The 19,771-nt window shown below is 43.3% G+C and overlaps 1 protein-coding gene across 1 annotated transcript in view; it reads left to right on the top strand.

Annotated features, from left to right (window-relative positions):
• Positions 1-288: 288 nt before the first annotated feature.
• Positions 289-19,771, top strand: part of LOC128703507 (uncharacterized) — a 68,173-nt gene continuing 48,690 nt past the window's right edge. The window contains exon 1 of the mRNA XM_070104693.1: positions 289-314. The gene's annotated coding sequence lies outside the window, so the exon portion shown is untranslated. The remainder of the gene's footprint in view (positions 315-19,771) is intronic.

Raw genomic sequence — 19,771 nt, 5'->3', positions numbered from 1 at the left:
GGAATTATTGATGTTCTCGGAATTCTTGTAAAACTCGCCTGGACAGCCATGTGTCAGGGGAGAGGATATGACGCGCTGGTAACACTTGCTAGCTGCAGCATATCAATAATAAGATGATTTTTGAATTTTCAAAATTTAGCGTCTGTGACAGCCAAGGATAAAAGGACATCAGATTCAAGTAACTGCGTCCTTAAGAACTAACTTTTTTTTAGGGGGGAAGGGGAGGGAGGAGGGGGAATGTGAGTATATAAACGTACCCTTGCCATCCTCTTGTCAAAATTTGTGTATCAGCGAAGGAAGTCTCACATCTGTTGGTAAGTGTTGTTCTGAGATGTTGTTGTTATCTGAAGGAATTTTTTTGTGAGCTGCGTCTATTTTTTTATCACTTATCTGAGTGAGTGACTGGATACAATGTTGCTGTTATCCTGGACTAATTAAATTTATTCAGGTATACACAAATACAGTTACATAGATTACCATACATAGCAGCATATGTGTAGAGAGCCCAGCATAACCCAGCATAACACAGCATAACCCAGCATAATCCAGTATGACCCAGCATAACCCAGCATAACCCAGGATAACCCAGCATAACCCAGCATAACCCAGCATAACCCAAAAAGTCAGACAAAGTTACTTACTTTTATTTGGGTCCTTGTATTAAATATTATCTTTGTTTAAGAGTTAAAAACAGATAAACATCTTATCTATGCAAAATGAGTTACGATAAAAGAAGATAAGCCAAGGGAGAGGTAAAATTAGTTATTTTCACTGACATTAAAGATAGGATTAGATTATAGTTTCTATATGTTAGTTATACAAGAAATCACTCACGAGGTACATTTTGACTGTTTTCTTGAACTGGCTCATCCTATGACAGACTGACATGTACTGGCAGTCTATTCCACTCTTTTATTGCTGAACAGAAAATTGTATTTGAAGCCTGACTACTGACTCAAGGTACTGTAAAGTGTTCTCTCTTCCCCTAATTCTATAATTGCTTTGGTTCTCGACCTTAACAACGCTGGTTATGAACAATTTTATAAACGATATTTGGCTTTAGTTATTTTACACTGTCTTCAACATTCAGCATAACTAGTTGTTGTAACTCACTCTGACCTGCATGTGCTCTTGGTCCCAGGTCCAGTTGTTGTAACTCACTCTGACCTACATGTGCTCTTGGTCCCAGGTCCAGTTGTTGTAACTCACTCTGACCTGCATGTGCTCTTGGTCCCAGGTCCAGTTGTTGTAACTCACTCTGACCTACATGTTCCTTGGTCCCAGGTCCAGTTGTTGTAATTCACTCTGACCTGCATGTTCCTTGGTCCCAGGTCCAGTTGTTGTAACTCACTCTGACCTGCATGTTCTCTTGGTCCCAGGTCCAGTTGTTGTAACTCACTCTGACCTACATGTGCTCTTGGTCCCAGGTCCAGTTGTTGTAACTCACTCTGACCTGCATGTTCTCTTGGTCCCAGGTCCAGTTGTTGTAACTCACTCTGACCTGCATGTTCTCTTGGTCCCAGGTCCAGTTGTTGTAACTCACTCTGACCTATATGTGCTCTTGGTCCCAGGTCCAGTTGTTGCAACACACTCTGACCTACATGTTCCTTGGTCCCAGGTCCAGTTGTTGTAACTCACTCTGACCTATATGTGCTCTTGGTCCCAGGTCCAGTTGTTGCAACTCACTCTGACCTACATGTTCCTTGGTCCCAGGTCCAGTTGTTGTAACTCACTCTGACCTACATGTTCCATGGTCCCAGGTCCAGTTGTTGTAGTTCACTCTGACCTACATGTTCCTTGGTCCCAGGTCCAGTTGTTGTAGGTCCAGTCACTCTGACCTGCATGTTCTCTTGGTCCCAGGTCCAGTTGTTGTAACTCACTCTGACCTGCATGTGCTCTGGTCCCAGGTTCAGTTGTTGTAGCTCACTCTGACCTACATGTTCCTTGGTCCCAGGTCCAGTTGTTGCAACTCACTCTGACCTGCATGTTCCTTGGTCCCAGGTCCAGTTGTTGTAGCTCACTCTGACCTACATGTTCCTTGGTCCCAGGTCCAGTTGTTGTAGCTCACTCTGACCTACATGTTCCTTGGTCCCAGGTCCAGTTGTTGTAACTCACTCTGACCTGCATGTGCTCTGGTCACAGGTTCAGTTGTTGTAACTCACTCTGACCTACATGTTCCTTGGTCCCAGGTCCAGTTGTTGTAACTCACTCTGACCTGCATGTGCTCTGGTCCCAGGTTCAGTTGTTGTAACTCACTCTGACCTTCATGTTCCTTGGTCCCAGGTCCAGTTGTTGTAGCTCACTCTGACCTACATGTTCCTTGGTCCCAGGTCCAGTTGTTGTAACTCACTCTGACCTACATGTTCCTTGGTCCCAGGACCAGTTGTTGTAACTCACTCTGACCTACATGTTCCTTGGTCCCAGGTCCAGTTGTTGTAACTCACTCTGACCTGCATGTGCTCTTGGTCCCAGGTCCAGTTGTTGTAACTCACTCTGACCTACATGTTCCTTGGTCCCAGGTCCAGTTGTTGTAACTCACTCTGACCTATATGTGCTCTTGGTCCCAGGTCCAGTTGTTGCAACTCACTCTGACCTACATGTTCCTTGGTCCCAGGTCCAGTTGTTGTAACTCACTCTGACCTACATGTTCCTTGGTCCCAGGTCCAGTTGTTGTAGTTCACTCTGACCTATATGTGCTCTTGGTCCCAGGTCCAGTTGTTGTAATTCACTCTGACCTACATGTTCCTTGGTCCCAGGTCCAGTTGTTGTAGTTCACTCTGACCTACATGTTCCTTGGTCCCAGGTCCAGTTGTTGTAGTTCACTCTGACCTACATGTGCTCTGGTCCCAGGTCCAGTTGTTGTAGCTCACTCTGACCTACATGTTCCTTGGTCCCAGGTCCAGTTGTTGTAGCTCACTCTGACCTACATGTGCTCTGGTCCCAGGTCCAGTTGTTGTAGCTCACTCTGACCTACATGTTCCTTGGTCCCAGGTCCAGTTGTTGTAGCTCACTCTGACCTACATGTTCCTTGGTCCCAGGTCCAGTTGTTGCAACTCACTCTGACCTACATGTTCCTTGGTCCCAGGTCCAGTTGTTGTAGTTCACTCTGACCTATATGTGCTCTTGGTCCCAGGTCCAGTTGTTGTAGCTCACTCTGACCTACATGTTCCTTGGTCCCAGGTCCAGTTGTTGTAACTAACTCTGACCTGCATGTTCCTTGGTCCCAGGTCCAGTTGTTGTAACTCACTCTGACCTACATGTTCCTTGGTCCCAGGACCAGTTGTTGTAACTCACTCTGACCTACATGTTCCTTGGTCCCAGGTCCAGTTGTTGTAATTCACTCTGACCTACATGTTCCTTGGTCCCAGGTCCAGTTGTTGTAACTCACTCTGACCTGCATGTTCCTTGGTCCCAGGTCCAGTTGTTGTAGCTCACTCTGACCTACATGTGCTCTGGTCCCAGGTCCAGTTGTTGTAGCTCACTCTGACCTGCATGTGCTCTGGTCCCAGGTCCAGATGTTGTAGCTCACTCTGACCTACATGTGCTCTTGGTCCCAGGTCCAGTTGTTGTAACTCACTCTGTCCTACATGTTCCTTGGTCCCAGGTCCAGTTGTTGTAACTAACTCTGACCTGCATGTTCCTTGGTCCCAGGTCCAGTTGTTGTAATTCACTCTGACCTACATGTTCCTTGGTCCCAGGTCCAGTTGTTGTAACTCACTCTGACCTACATGTTCCTTGGTCCCAGGTCCAGTTGTTGTAATTCACTCTGACCTGCATGTTCCTTGGCCCCAGGTCCAGTTGTTGTAACTCACTCTGACCTACATGTTCCTTGGTCCCAGGTTCAGTTGTTGTAATTCACTCTGACCTGCATGTTCCTTGGTCCCAGGTTCAGTTGTTGTAACTCACTCTGACCTACATGTTCCTTGGTCCCAGGTCCAGTTGTTGTAACTCACTCTGACCTACATGTTCCTTGGTCCCAGGTCCAGTTGTTGTAACTCACTCTGACCTACATGTTCCTTGGTCCCAGGTTCAGTTGTTGTAACTCACTCTGACCTGCATGTTCCTTTGGTCCCAGGTCCAGTTGTTGTAATTCACTCTGACCTACATGTGCTCTTGGTCCCAGGTCCAGTTGTTGTAATTCACTCTGACCTGCATGTGCTCTTGGTCCCAGGTCCAGTTGTTGTAACTCACTCTGACCTACATGTTCCTTGGTCCCAGGTCCAGTTGTTGTAATTCACTCTGACCTACATGTGCTCTTGGTCCCAGGTCAAGTTGTTGTAACTCACTCTGACCTGCATGTGCTCTTGGTCCCAGGTCCAGTTGTTGTAACTCACTCTGACCTACATGTTCCTTGGTCCCAGGTCCAGTTGTTGTAATTCACTCTGACCTACATGTTCCTTGGTCCCAGGTCCACTTGTTGTAATTCACTCTGACCTACATGTGCTCTTGGTCCCAGGTCAAGTTGTTGTAATTCACTCTGACCTGCATGTGCTCTTGGTCCCAGGTCCAGTTGTTGTAATTCACTCTGACCTGCATGTTCCTTGGTCCCAGGTCCAGTTGTTGTAATTCACTCTGACCTACATGTGCTCTTGGTCCCAGGTCCAGTTGTAATTCACTCTTACCTACATGTGCTCTTGGTCCCAGGTCCAGTTGTTGTAATTCACTCTTACCTACATGTGCTCTTGGTCCCAGGTCCAGTTGTTGTAATTCACTCTGACCTACATGTGCTCTTGGTCCCAGGTCCAGTTGTTGTAATTCACTCTTACCTACATGTGCTCTTGGACTCAGGTCCAGTTGTTGTAATTCACTCTGACCTACATGTGCTCTTGGACTCAGGTCCAGTTGTTGTAATTCACTCTGACCTACATGTGCTCTTGGACTCAGGTCCAGTTGTTGTAATTCACTCTTACCTACATGTGCTCCTGGACTCAAGTGTGCAATGAATCTCACCATTTCTTCTGGCTGATGTGTAGCCAATCTTTCATTTTTTTTTTTGGTAAGGCAGAGTACCAAGAAAAGTAAGTGTAGTCTAAATTGTATTATATGAGTTAGACATAGTATCCTGCGAGCCACAGTTAGTAGACACTTGTCTGTCCGTAGAGGAGCTTTAGTCTGGCAATCGCTTTCTTTACTTGACTGTTCCTCATCAGTTCAACTAACATGCTTACTTCAAAGGGGATTCCCAGATATTTCACTGAATTTACTGTAATAATTGATTCCCCATTGCACTGGACATTAAAATTATTTACCCTTTACAATTTATATTTCGTCCCAAAGAGTACGACTTCTGTCTTCCAGAGGTGTAGTGATAATTTGTAGTCTGCCAAACGTTTGCTCATGACTCTAGTTCTAGTGATAGTACCCTAGCGATGTCTTGTAGGTCTTTACCTGATACTAACTGAGAACTATCATCTACACTTATAGGCATGTCATGCACTGCACTGATAGGCATGTCATGCATTGCACTGATAGGCATGTCATGCACTGCACTGATAGGCATGTCATGCACTGCACTGATAGGCATGTCATGCACTGCACTGATAGGCATGTCATGCACTGCACTGATAGGCATGTCATTCACGTAACACTTGAATAGTAAAGGACCCAGGATACTATCTTGAGGAACCCCACATGTTATCAGCATGGGTTTTGATTCTGTGTTGCTGATCTTGACAGTTTGTTTCCTGCAACTAATGTGACATTTATTGTGGCAACGTTTCGCTCTCCAGGAGCTTTATCAAGCCATGGCTTGATAAAGCCATGCACTTGTGTCCTTTTACTTTACATATTGTCGGTAATTCTACCAACTTTATTACAGTTTGTTTCCTGTTACTCAGGTAGGATTTTAAACCAGTCTACAGTACCCATGCCGACAGCTTGTAGTTTCTTACATAATATATTGTGGCTGACCTTATCGGAGGTCTTTTGCAAGTCTAAGGTTACTCTATCTAAGAGGTTTCCTAGCGACTTTTGAGTTCTCAAATAGTCCATCAAATTAATGAGGAAAGTGTCGGTTGAATGAGATCTCCTTAAACTTGATTGGTAACTATGGAGAATGCTTTTGTCATTAAGATACTTAACTACTTGACAGTACACCGCCTTCTCTAGAATTTTGGACATCACACTGAGTATACTAACAGGCCTATAGTTGCTGACATCAGACCTGCTATTTTCCTTGAAGACAAGAGTTACTCTGGCCTTCTTGAATCCCCCGGGACAGTATTTGTGTCTATAGACAAATTTGTTATAAGAACATAAGAACATAAGAAAGGAGGAACACTGCAGGAGGCCTGTTGGCCCATATTAGGCAAGTGTGGGTTTTCTTGCTAACTCAGTTGAGGGGGTTGTTAGGACTTTAAACTAGGATTAGTTAGAGGTATGGGTTTAGAAATGATTAATAATGAGTATGGATATATTGACTTATGCTCTGATATTAAGAATCGTAATAGTAACTGTCATGTAGTAACTCTGGGTAATGATAATTTCAGAAATTGTGTAAAAACAAAGATGAATAGGAAAAATGTGCAGAAGAAAAAACATATGATGGTATTTTATGCTAACAGTCGAAGTGCAAGAAATAAAATTAATGAACTACGTTTGGTAGCATGTGCTGGGAACTTTGATATCATTGCATTAACTGAAACGTGGTATGATTTAAAGAGTCGGGATATGACTGCTGAGTGTAATATTCAGGGATTTAAGTTATTCAATGTGGATAGATGTAATGGGAAGGGGGGAGGAGTTGCATTGTATGTTCGAGAAAATATTAATTGTTGCATAAAAACAGGTATAAAAATAGATGGAGCAGTAACAGAGTCTGTTTGGGTAGAGTTCGTGGAGGGTCAAGAAAAACTAATTCTAGGTGTAATATACCGACCTCCAGGCTTGGATCACGATAGAGGGAGACTTCTTTGGGACGAAATTGTTAGGGCTTCTGGACACAGTAACGTAGTCATAGTAGGGGACTTTAACTTTAGCCAAATTGACTGGAATTCTTTGACAGGTAATCTAGAGTCTAGTGACTTCATGGAAACAGTTCAGGACTGTTTTCTGAAACAGAGTGTAACTGAACCTACCAGGGGTAATAATTTGCTAGACCTAGTCTTGTCAAATAAGGAAACACTCGTGAATAATCTGGAGATCACTGAAGAGCTTGGCGCAAGTGATCACAAATCCATCACCTTTAGCATTAATTGGGAATGCAAGAATAATGATAATACAGTAAAAATCCCCGATTTTCGTTCTGCCGATTATAATGGACTTAGGGAACATCTGTCTAATCTTGATTGGGGTTATCTAGCTAATGATTTTATTGACGATAATCATACTTATGAATATGAAGGGATCCGCTTTTATGATTGTTTTCTTAATAATGTACACAGTGCCCAGAGTATATACATTCCCCAGAGAGAAATTAGGTCTAATAATAACGATCCCAAATGGGTTAACAGGAGGCTAAAGCATCTATTATGGGAGAAAAGGGGAATTTATAGGCGCATCAGAAGAGGAGAGGTTAACCTTACTGACCAATATGTTCAGCTTAAAAGAGAAGTAAAAAAGGCGATTAGAAAGGCTAAACGTGACTATGAAATTAGAGTTGCTAATGAATCAAAGACTAATCCAAAGGGGTTCTTTCAAGTGTATAGGACGAAGGTGAAGGAAAAAGTAGGACCTCTGAAATCTGGGAATGGACAGCTGACGGATAATGAAGTGGAAATGTGTTCCTTATTTAATGACTATTTTTTGTCAGTTTTTACACAGGAAGATGTAAATGAGATTCCAGTAATTAACAATTATTTAGTTCCTGATGAATTTAAGTTAACTAATATTACTGTCACGAGGGACATGGTTATTAAACAGATAGACAAACTGAAACAAAATAAGTCCCCGGGACCCGATGAGTTGTTTTCAAGGGTACTTAAGGAATGCAAGATGGAGCTTAGTCAGCCATTAACGAGTGTATTCAATGCGTCCATCCTTACCAGTGTTGTGCCAGAGATGTGGAAGATGGCTAATGTGGTTCCTATATTCAAATCAGGGGATAAGTCCACTCCTTCAAATTACCGTCCAATAAGCCTGACGTGTACTTAGCTCTGTGAAGACCTGTTTGTGTGCTCTTGAGTGGTGACCTGTACTTTGAGTGCTGACCTGTACTTAACTCTGTGAAGAAGTGTCTTGTTTGCTCCCGTGGACTGAACCAAGATGCCCTCCATCGAGCAACTTTACCAGCAACTTAAGGAAGAATTGAGGGCAGCGAAGATGGAGATACGGCGATTGACCGAGGAAAACAAGAGGATTCGTAGTAGTCCTCCTGTTTCGAGTCCTCAGGTCAAGAAGGGATCGTGGTCAGTGGCTGGACAGCAGGGGACGACGAAGTTGACGATCAAGAAGACGAATGGAAAGCCAGAAACGATGAAGAAGAAAGAGACTGCTGTGGAAACTCCCGTGGAAACCTCCAACGCATTCTCGGTGCTACCCGACGAATGTGAGTCTACTACTGGGATCGTCACGACGAACGACAACAAGGAAGGTAAGAATATTGTTGTTGTTGGGGATAGCCAGGTTAGATACATGGATAGGGCATTCTGCTTGAAGGACAGGAGTAGGAGACAAAGGGTATGCTTTCCTGGGGCTGGGATGGAGGACATTGTTAGCCGGCTTGACAACATCATGAACGGTAATGGGATCAATCCTATTATTTGCCTCAGTGCTGGAGGCAATGATGTAGGCAAGCGTAGAAGTGAGGATTTAGTTAGAAAGTTCAGGACAGCTATAGACATGATTAGGAAGAAGGGGGGGCGCCCTGTTATATGTGGCATTTTGCCAAGAAGAGGTGTTGGTAATGAATGGTTGTCCAGAGCAATTGGTATTAATTGTTGGCTGGATAAACACTGTAAGGATAATGCAGTACCATTCATTGACAACTGGGACAACTTCTATGGCCGAAATGACATGTATGCCAGGGATGGGGTTCACTTATCCAGGGCAGGTGTGGGTTTTCTTGCTAACTCAGTTGAGGGGGTTGTTAGGACTTTAAACTAGGATTAGTTAGAGGTATGGGTTTAGAAATGATTAATAATGAGTATGGATATATTGACTTATGCTCTGATATTAAGAATCTTAATAGTAACTGTCATGGAGTAACTCTGGGTAATGATAATTTCAGAAATTGTGTAAAAACAAAGATGAATAGCAAAAATGTGCAGAAGAAAAAACATATGATGGTATTTTATGCTAACAGTCGAAGTGCAAGAAATAAAATTAATGAACTACGTTTGGTAGCATGTGCTGGGAACTTTGATATCATTGCATTAACTGAAACGTGGTTTGATTTAAAGAGTCGGGATATGACTGCTGAGTGTAATATTCAGGGATTTAAGTTGTTCAATGTGGATAGATGTAATGGGAAGGGGGGAGGAGTTGCATTGTATGTTCGAGAAAATATTAATTGTTGCATAAAAACAGGTATAAAAATAGATGGAGCAGTAACAGAGTCTGTTTGGGTAGAGTTCGTGGAGGGTCAAGAAAAACTAATTCTAGGTGTAATATACCGACCTCCAGGCTTGGATCACGATAGAGGGAGACTTCTTTGGGACGAAATTGTTAGGGCTTCTGTACACAGTAACGTAGTCATAGTAGGGGACTTTAACTTTAGCCAAATTGACTGGAATTCTTTGACAGGTAATCTAGAGTCCAGTGACTTCATGGAAACAGTTCAGGACTGTTTTCTGAAACAGAGTGTAACTGAACCTACCAGGGGTAATAATTTGCTAGACCTAGTCTTGTCAAATAAGGAAACACTCGTGAATAATCTGGAGATCACTGAAGAGCTTGGCGCAAGTGATCACAAATCCATCACCTTTAGCATTAATTGGGAATGCAAGAATAATGATAATACAGTAAAAATCCCCGATTTTCGTTCTGCCGATTATAATGGACTTAGGGAACATCTGTCTAATCTTGATTGGGGTTATCTAGCTAATGATTTTATTGACGATAATCATACTTATGAATATGAAGGGATCTGCTTTTATGATTGTTTTCTTAATAATGTACACAGTGCCCAGAGTATATACATTCCCCAGAGAGAAATTAGGTCTAATAATAACGATCCCAAATGGGTTAACAGGAGGCTAAAGCATCTATTAGGGGAGAAAAGGGGAATTTATAGGCGCATCAGAAGAGGAGAGGTTAACCTTACTGACCAATATGTTCAGCTTAAAAGAGAAGTAAAAAAGGCGATTAGAAAGGCTAAACGTGACTATGAAATTAGAGTCGCTAATGAATCAAAGACTAATCCAAAGGGGTTCTTTCAAGTGTATAGGACGAAGGTGAAGGAAAAAGTAGGACCTCTGAAATCTGGGAATGGACAGCTGACGGATAATGAACTGGAAATGTGTTCCTTATTTAATGACTATTTTTTGTCAGTTTTTACACAGGAAGATGTAAATGAGATTCCAGTAATTAACAATTATTTAGTTCCTGATGAATTCAAGTTAACTAATATTACTGTCACGAGGGACATGGTTATTAAACAGATAGACAAACTGAAACAAAATAAGTCCCCAGGACCCGATGAGTTGTTTTCAAGGGTACTTAAGGAATGCAAGATGGAGCTTAGTCAGCCATTAACGAGTGTATTCAATGCGTCCATCCTTACCAGTGTTGTGCCAGAGATGTGGAAGATGGCTAATGTGGTTCCTATATTCAAATCAGGGGATAAGTCCACTCCTTCAAATTACCGTCCAATAAGCCTGACATCTATAGTGGGCAAGTTATTAGAATCAATTATAGCTGACATTATCAGAAGTCACCTTGAAGAGCATAACTTGATAAATGAATCTCAGCATGGATTCACGAGAGGTCGTTCCTGCCTGACAAACTTACTGACGTTCTTCAATAGAACATTTGAGGCAGTTGACAGTGATAAGGAATATGATATTGTTTATTTGGATTTTAGTAAAGCCTTCGACAGAGTACCTCACAAGAGACTCTTAAGAAAAGTGGCAGCTCATGGTATAGGAGGTAAAGTTCTAGCATGGATTGAGGCATGGCTTACCAATAGAAAGCAGAGAGTTACCATTAATGGAGTGAAATCTGAATGGGGATTAGTCACTAGTGGCGTTCCACAAGGATCAGTTTTAGGCCCTCTCTTGTTCGTAATTTACATTAATGACCTTGATGAAAGGATTACTAGTGACATGAGTAAGTTTGCTGATGATACAAAGATAGGCCGTATAATTCACTCTGAGGAGGATATCAATGAACTCCAGGACGATTTGAACAAATTAATGTCTTGGTCTGAGAAATGGCAGATGAAGTTTAATGTGGATAAGTGTAAGGTACTTGCCCTTGGTAATGAAAATAACCCTCGAAGCTATAATCTAGGTGAAGTAGAGCTTGGTCATACAGAATGTGAAAAAGACTTGGGAGTCATGGTAAGCAGAAATCTAAAGCCAAGACAGCAGTGCCTCAGTGTGCGCAACAAGGCCAACAGATTACTTGGATTTATCTCAAGAAGTATAAGTAACAGAAGTCCAAAAGTTATTTTACAGCTCTATACATCACTGGTGAGGCCTCATTTAGATTATGCTGCTCAGTTTTGGTCCCCTTACTACAGGATGGACATAGACTCATTAGAGAACATACAGAGAAGAATGACTAAAATGATTTACTGTGTAAGGAACCTCCCGTATGAAGATAGACTTAAAGCCTTAAATCTCCACTCTCTGGAGAGGCGTAGAATGAGGGGTGATATCATTGAAGTGTATAAGTGGATGACGGGCATAAACAAGGGAGACATTAATAAAGTACTGAGGGTGTCGAACCAGGTAAGAACCAGGAATAATGGATTTAAGTTGGATAAATTTAGATTTAGAAAGGACATAGGTAAGTACTGGTTTTCTAACAGAGTTGTAGATGCGTGGAACAGTCTTCCCAGTGGGGTGATAGAGGCTAGGACCTTGGGTAGCTTTAAGAAGAGACTGGACAAATATATGAGTGGGAGGGGCTGGGTTTGATTGGTGTTGGGGGGTGCGGGAGTTGTTTCTTGAGTAGCTTTAGGTAGATGTCGTTTTGATAAGGACCTGCCTCGTATGGGCCAGTAGGCCTTCTGCAGTGTTCCACCATTCTTATGTTCTTATGTTAGTACACAGTATACATTTGTCTGGTAGTGTTAGTACAGTGTATACATCTGTCTCATGGTGTTAGTACACTGTATACATTTGTCTGGTGGTGTTAGTACAGTGTATACAACTGTCTGGTGGTGCATGAGATAATAGTACTGATTCTATGGTCTCACGTTGTACTATGTATGTAGTACAGATAAGTTAACGTTAGCATTCCTAGCTACAGGGCCGTCGATATCACCAGCACTATTATCCGTGCACCTTACGTGCACTTTATGTGCACCTCACGTGCACCTTACGTCCACCTTACGTGCACTTCACGTCCACCTTACGTGTCTCTCACGTCCACCTCACGTGCACCTCACGTCTACCTTACTCTCACCTCACGATCACCTTATGTCCCCCTCACGTCCACCTTACGTGCACCTCACGTGCACCTTACGTCCACCTTACGTGCACTTCACGTCCACCTTACGTGTCTCTCACGTCCACCTCACGTGCACCTCACGTCCACCTTACTCTCACCTCACGATCACCTTACGTGCACCTCACGTCAACCTTACTCTCACCTCACGATCACCTTACGTCCCCCTCACGTCTACCTTACATGCACCTCACGTCCACCTTACACGCAGCTCACGTCCTCCTTACGTGCACCTCACGTCTACCTTACGTGCACCTCACGTCCACTTTACGTGCACCTCACGTCCACCTTACGTGCACCTCACGTCCACCTTACGTGCACCTCACGTTCACCTTACGTGCACCTCACGTCTACCATACGTGCACCCACTCCAGACAAACATCACAGGCTGCTGACACCACAATAAACACAAGGTCCACTGTTTTACACTTGTACATTAGTTTACGGTCCTGGATTAGTTTGTCACCCCATAAGAGAGACACAATAACAGCTGTGCGCCACTGTTTTGAATTATGGGTAAGCGGTGCTGCTATACCTTGCGACGATCGTAATATTTACGTTTTCGGTAGGATGGCATTTGAGGGGCTTTCATTGTCCATGGAGCCATGACTCCAGTCGCCTTTTTCAATTCCAATGACTGATTTCCTTCTTCCGCGAATTTCAGAAGAAATATAAAAATAATTATGGCAGCCTGTACTGTACTTCACTCCATTACTTTACAATATAAACTGACTTACTTCCATTGTCCGAGAAGCCACTAGTAGATTCCCTGCCTTTACTTCACAAATCCACTACACCCCTCACCTGTCTCCTTGCTTCACAAATCCACTACACCCCTCACCTGTCTCCTTGCTTCACAAATCCACTACACCCCTCACCTGTCTCCTTGCTTCACAAATCCACTACACCCCTCACCTGTCTCCTTGCTTCACAAATCCACTACACCCCTCACCTGTCTCCTTGCTTCACAAATCCACTACACCCCTCACCTGTATCCTTGCTTCACAAATCCACTACACCCCTCACCTGTCTCCTTGCTTCACAAATCTACTACACCCCTCACCTGTCTCCTTGCTTCACAAATCCACTACACCCCTCACCTGTCTCCTTGCTTCACAAATCTACTACACCCCTCACCTGTCTCCTTGCTTCACAAATCTACTACACCCCTCACCTGTCTCCTTGCTTCACAAATCTACTACACCCCTCACCTGTCTCCTTGCTTCACAAATCTACTACACCCCTCACCTGTCTCCTTGCTTCACAAATCTACTACACCCCTCACCTGTCTCCTTGCTTCACAAATCCACTACACCCCTCACCTGTCTCCTTGCTTCACAAATCCACTACACCCCTCACCTGTCTCCTTGCTTCACAAATCCACTACACCCCTCACCTGTCTCCTTGCTTCACAAATCCACTACACCCCTCACCTGTCTCCTTGCTTCACAAATCCACTACACCCCTCACCTGTCTCCTTGCTTCACAAATCCACTACACCCCTCACCTGTCTCCTTGCTTCACAAATCCACTACACCCCTCACCTGTCTCCTTGCTTCACAAATCCACTACACCCCTCACCTGTCTCCTTGCTTCACAAATCCACTACACCCCTCACCTGTCTCCTTGCTTCACAAATCCACTACACCCCTCACCTGTCTCCTTGCTTCACAAATCCACTACACCCCTCACCTGTCTCCTTGCTTCACAAATCCACTACACCCCTCACCTGTCTCCTTGCTTCACAAATCCACTACACCCCTCACCTGTCTCCTTGCTTCACAAATCCACAAATACACCCCTCACCTGTCTCCTTGCTTCACAAATCCACTACACCCCTCACCTGTCTCCTTGCTTCACAAATCCACTACACCCCTCACCTGTCTCCTTGCTTCACAAATCCACTACACCCCTCACCTGTCTCCTTGCTTCACAAATCCACTACACCCCTCACCTGTACCCCTCCTTGCTTCACAAATCCACTACACCTGTCTCCTTGCTTCACAAATCTACACCCCTCACCTGTCTCCTTGCTTCACAAATCCACTACACCCCTCACCTGTCTCCTTGCTTCACAAATCCACTACACCCCTCACCTGTCTCCTTGCTTCACAAATCCACTACACCCCTCACCTGTCTCCTTGCTTCACAAATCCACTACACCCCTCACCTGTCTCCTTGCTTCACAAATCCACTACACCCCTCACCTGTCTCCTTGCTTCACAAATCCACTACACCCCTCACCTGTCTCCTTGCTTCACAAATCCACTGTACCCCTCACCTCTCCCCTGTCTCCTTGCTTCACAAATCCACTACACCCCTCACCTGTCTCCTTGCTTCACAAATCCACTACACCCCTCACCTGTCTCCTTGCTTCACAAATCCACTACACCCCTCACCTGTCTCCTTGCTTCACAAATCCACTACACCCCTCACCTGTCTCCTTGCTTCACAAATCCACTACACCCCTCACCTGTCTCCTTGCTTCACAAATCCACTACACCCCTCACCTGTATCCTTGCTTCACAAATCCACTACACCCCTCACCTGTCTCCTTGCTTCACAAATCCACTACACCCCTCACCTGTCTCCTTGCTTCACAAATCCACTACACCCCTCACCTGTCTCCTTGCTTCACAAATCCACTACACCCCTCACCTGTCTCCTTGCTTCACAAATCCACTACACCCTCACCTGTCTCCTTGCTTCACAAATCCACTACACCCCTCACCTGTCCCCTTGCTTTACAAATCTACTACACCCCTCACCTGTCTCCTTGCTTCACAAATCCACTACACCTCTCACCTGTCTCCTTGCTTCACAAATCCACTACACCCCTCACCTGTCTCCTTGCTTCACAAATCCACTACACCCCTCACCTGTCTCCTTGCTTCACAAATCCACTACACCCCTCACCTGTCTCCTTGCTTCACAAATCCACTACACCCCTCACCTGTCTCCTTGCTTCACAAATCCACTACACCTCTCACCTGTCTCCTTGCTTCACAAATCCACTACACCCCTCACCTGTCTCCTTGCTTCACAAATCCATTACACCCCTCACCTGTCTCCTTGCTTCACAAATCCACTACACCCCTCACCTGTCTCCTTGCTTCACAAATCCACCTACAAATCCCTGTACTCACCTGTCTCCTTGCTTCACAAATCCACTACACCCCTCACCTGTCTCCTTGCTTCACAAATCCACTACACCCCTCACCTGTCTCCTTGCTTCACAAATCCACTACACCCCTCACCTGTCTCCTTGCTTCACAAATCCACTACACCCCTCACCTGTCTCCTTGCTTCACAAATCCACTACACCCCTCACCTGTCCCCTTGCTTCACAAATCCACTACACCCCTCACCTGTCTCCTTGCTTCACAAATCCACTACACCTCTCACCTGTCTCCTTGCTTCACAAATCCACTACACCCCTCACCTGTCCCCTTGCTTCACAAATCCACTGTACCCCTCACCTGTCCCCTTGCTTCACAAATCCACTGTACCCCTCACCTGTCCCCTTGCTTCACAAATCCACTGTACCCCTCACCTGTCCCCTTTCTTCACAAATCCACGTCACTCTTCACTTCACAGTCCCACTTATCACTTCTAGCGGGGTTTGCATCCTGTTGTTGACTCGTCCTGACCAAGAGGTGATGTATCAGACAAGTTTAAATGTTCACTTCCTTCCCACTCTTGACACTGAAGGAAAAAATCCGTCACTACAGCTCTGATTGCTTTCTTCAAGATTTTTTTTTTTTTTAAGTTTTCACTTATATTGTCGTCTCATGGAACACTGGAACAGTTGCTATGGAGGTCAGTTACTTCAGTGTAGTGGAAAAATTCACTTGTCTGGTCGTACGTCTGGTAGCAGGTCAGGTAGTTGAAAGCCGGTCATCCTCTTTTGGTCACTACAGGTTCCTTGTACGCTGTTGCAGCAGCCATCACTGGAGCTTGGACATGCCCGGGGCACGGCAAACATATAGGAGCATCAGTTGTTACTGCTGCCGCCTGCCTACTTTACTGAAAGTGAATGACTGACTTATCAACAATGACTACATAGGAGTTAGAAAGAAGTCCATACTAGGCAAGTCCTCAAACCCACTACAAAAATATTTTCCCAACATAGGAGTTAGAAAGAAGTCCATACTAGGCAAGTCCTCAAACCCACTACAAAAATATTTTCCCAACATAGGAGTTAGAAAGAAGTCCATACTAGGCAAGTCCTCAAACCCACTACAAAAATATTTTCCCAACATAGGAGTTAGAAAGAAGTCCATACTAGGCAAGTCCTCAAACCCACAAACAAAAATATTTTCCCAAACCCACTACAAAAATATTTTCCCAACATAGGAGTTAGAAAGAAGTCCATACTAGGCAAGTCAAAAATATTTTCCCAGCATAGGAGTTAGAAAGAAGTCCATACTAGGCAAGTCCTCAAACCCACTACAAAAATATTTTCCCAACATAGGAGTTAGAAAGAAGTCCATACTAGGCAAGTCCTCAAACCCACTACAAAAATATTTTCCCAACATAGGAGTTAGAAAGAAGTCCATACTAGGCAAGTCCTCAAACCCACTACAAAAATATTTTCCCAACATAGGAGTTAGAAAGAAGTCCATACTAGGCAAGTCCTCAAACCCACTAACCCAACATAGGAGTTAGAAAGAAGTCCATACTAGGCAAGTCCTCAAACCCACTAGGAGTTAGAAAGAAGTCCATACTAGGCAAGTCCTCAAACCCACTACAAAAATATTTTCCCAACATAGGAGTTAGAAAGAAGTCCATACTAGGCAAGTCCTCAAACCCACTACAAAAATATTTTCCCAACATAGGAGTTAGAAAGAAGTCCATACTAGGCAAGTCCTCAAACCCACTACAAAAATATTTTCCCAACATAGGAGTTAGAAAGAAGTCCATACTAGGCAAGTCCTCAAACCCACTACAAAAGGAGTTAGAAAGAAGTCCATACTAGGCAAGTCCTCAAACCCACTACAAAAATATTTTCCCAACATAGGAGTTAGAAAGAAGTCCATACTAGGCAAGTCCTCAAACCCACTAACAAAAATATTTTCCCAACATAGGAGTTAGAAAGAAGTCCATACTAGGCAAAAACCCACTACAAAAATATTTTCCCAACATAGAAGTCCATACTAGGCAAGTCCTCAAACCCACTATTTTCCCAACATAGGAGTTAGAAAGAAGTCCATACTAGGCAAGTCCTCAAACCCACTACAAAAATATTTTCCCAACATAGGAGTTAGAAAGAAGTCAAAAAGTCCTCATACAAAAATATTTTCCCAACATAGGAGTTAGAAAGAAGTCCATACTAGGCAAGTCCTCAAACCCACAAACAAAAATATTTTCCCAACATAGGAGTTAGAAAGAAGTCCATACTAGGCAAGTCAACATAGGAGTTAGAAAGAAGTCCATACTAGGCAAGTAGGAGTTAGAAAGAAGTCCATACTAGGCAAGTCCTCAAACCCACTACAAAAATATTTTCCCAACATAGGAGTTAGAAAGAAGTCCATACTAGGCAAGTCCTCAAACCCACTACAAAAATATTTTCCCAACATAGGAGTTAGAAAGAAGTCCATACTAGGCAAGTCCTCAAACCCACTACAAAAATATTTTCCCAACATAGGAGTTAGAAAGAAGTCCATACTAGGCAAGTCCTCAAACCCACTACAAAAATATTTTCCCAACATAGGAGTTAGAAAGAAGTCCATACTAGGCAAGTCCTCAAACCCACTACAAAAATATTTTCCCAAAAGGAGTAGAAAGAAGTCCATTAGGCAAGTCCCAACCCACTAACAAAAATATTTTCCCAACATAGGAGTTAGAAAGAAGTCCATACTAGGCAAGTCCTCAAACCCACAAACAAAAATATTTTCCCAACATAGGAGTTAGAAAGAAGTCCATACTAGGCAAGTCCTCAAACCCACAAACAAAAATATTTTCCCAACATAGGAGTTAGAAAGAAGTCCATACTAGGCAAGTCCTCAAACCCACAAACAAAAATATTTTCCCAACATAGGAGTTAGAAAGAAGTCCATACTAGGCAAGTCCTCAAACCCACTAACAAAAATATTTTCCCAACCAGTTTTAATTTCACACAAGGATAACCCAATTAAGATAACAGGCGTAGCATTTATGTAACAAGAGACGTGATTAGTTCAGGTCCAGAATTCCTGTAATTGATGCAATTACGTTTCCAAGACGCGAAACATGTACATTAGTTGCTGAAATTAATATAGTAGCTGCTTTAGTTAGTACATTAGCCGCTGAAAGTAGTACATTAGATGCTAAAGTTAGTACATTAGTTTCTGATGTTAACACATTAGATGCTATAGTACATTAGTTGCTAAAGTTAGTACGTTAGCTGCTGGAGTTAGTACATTAGCTGTTGAAGTTAGCATATTAGCTGTTTTAGTTAGTACATTAGCCGCTGAAATTAGTACATTAGTTGCTAAAGTTAGTACATTAGCCGCTGAAAATAGTACATTAGATGCTAAAGTTAGTACATTAGTTTCTGATGTTAACACATTAGATGCTGTAGTACATAAGTTGCTAAAGTTAGCATATTAGCTGTTTTAGTTAGTACATTAGCCGCTGAAATTAGTACATTAGATGCTAAAGTTAGTACATTAGTTTCTGATATTAACACATTAGATGCTGTAGTACATGAGTTGCTAAAGTTAGTACATTAGCTGCTGGGGTTAGTACATTAGCTGTTAAAGTTAGCATATTAGCTGTTTTAGTTAGTACATTAGCCGCTGAAATTAGTACATTAGTTGCTAAAGTTAGTACATTAGCTGCTGAAGTTAAAAAGGCGAGACAGGCGGTGCAAAATACCCCCAATGAAAACTAGGAGCGCCATTAGTATATTAAAAGAAAACGCAATAAGCTTCCGGGGCCCAAGACTGTTCAACAGCTTCCCAGAATTACCAATAGACCCCTGATTGTCTTGAAGAGGGAGCTGAACAGATACCAATATTCAGTGCCGGATCAGCCGAGCAGTGATTCGTGTGTTGGACTACTTGTGGCCAGCAGTAACAGCCTAGTTGATCAGGTAGACTCCAGGTAGACTTCAGGTAATGCTCTGATGTTTGGAGCATTAAACAATGTAATGAGAAGTTTTCCATATAAGAGTAGTTGAAATTTCTCTTCACTGAACTTCATATTGTTTTCTGTGGCCCATTTAAAGATTTGGTTG

Source organism: Cherax quadricarinatus, chromosome 93 (genome assembly GCF_038502225.1).
Source record: "Cherax quadricarinatus isolate ZL_2023a chromosome 93, ASM3850222v1, whole genome shotgun sequence".
Taxonomy (NCBI): Eukaryota; Metazoa; Arthropoda; class Malacostraca; order Decapoda; family Parastacidae; genus Cherax; species Cherax quadricarinatus.
The sequence above is the reverse complement of the archived record's forward strand: the minus strand, read 5'-3'. Positions and strand labels throughout refer to the sequence as shown.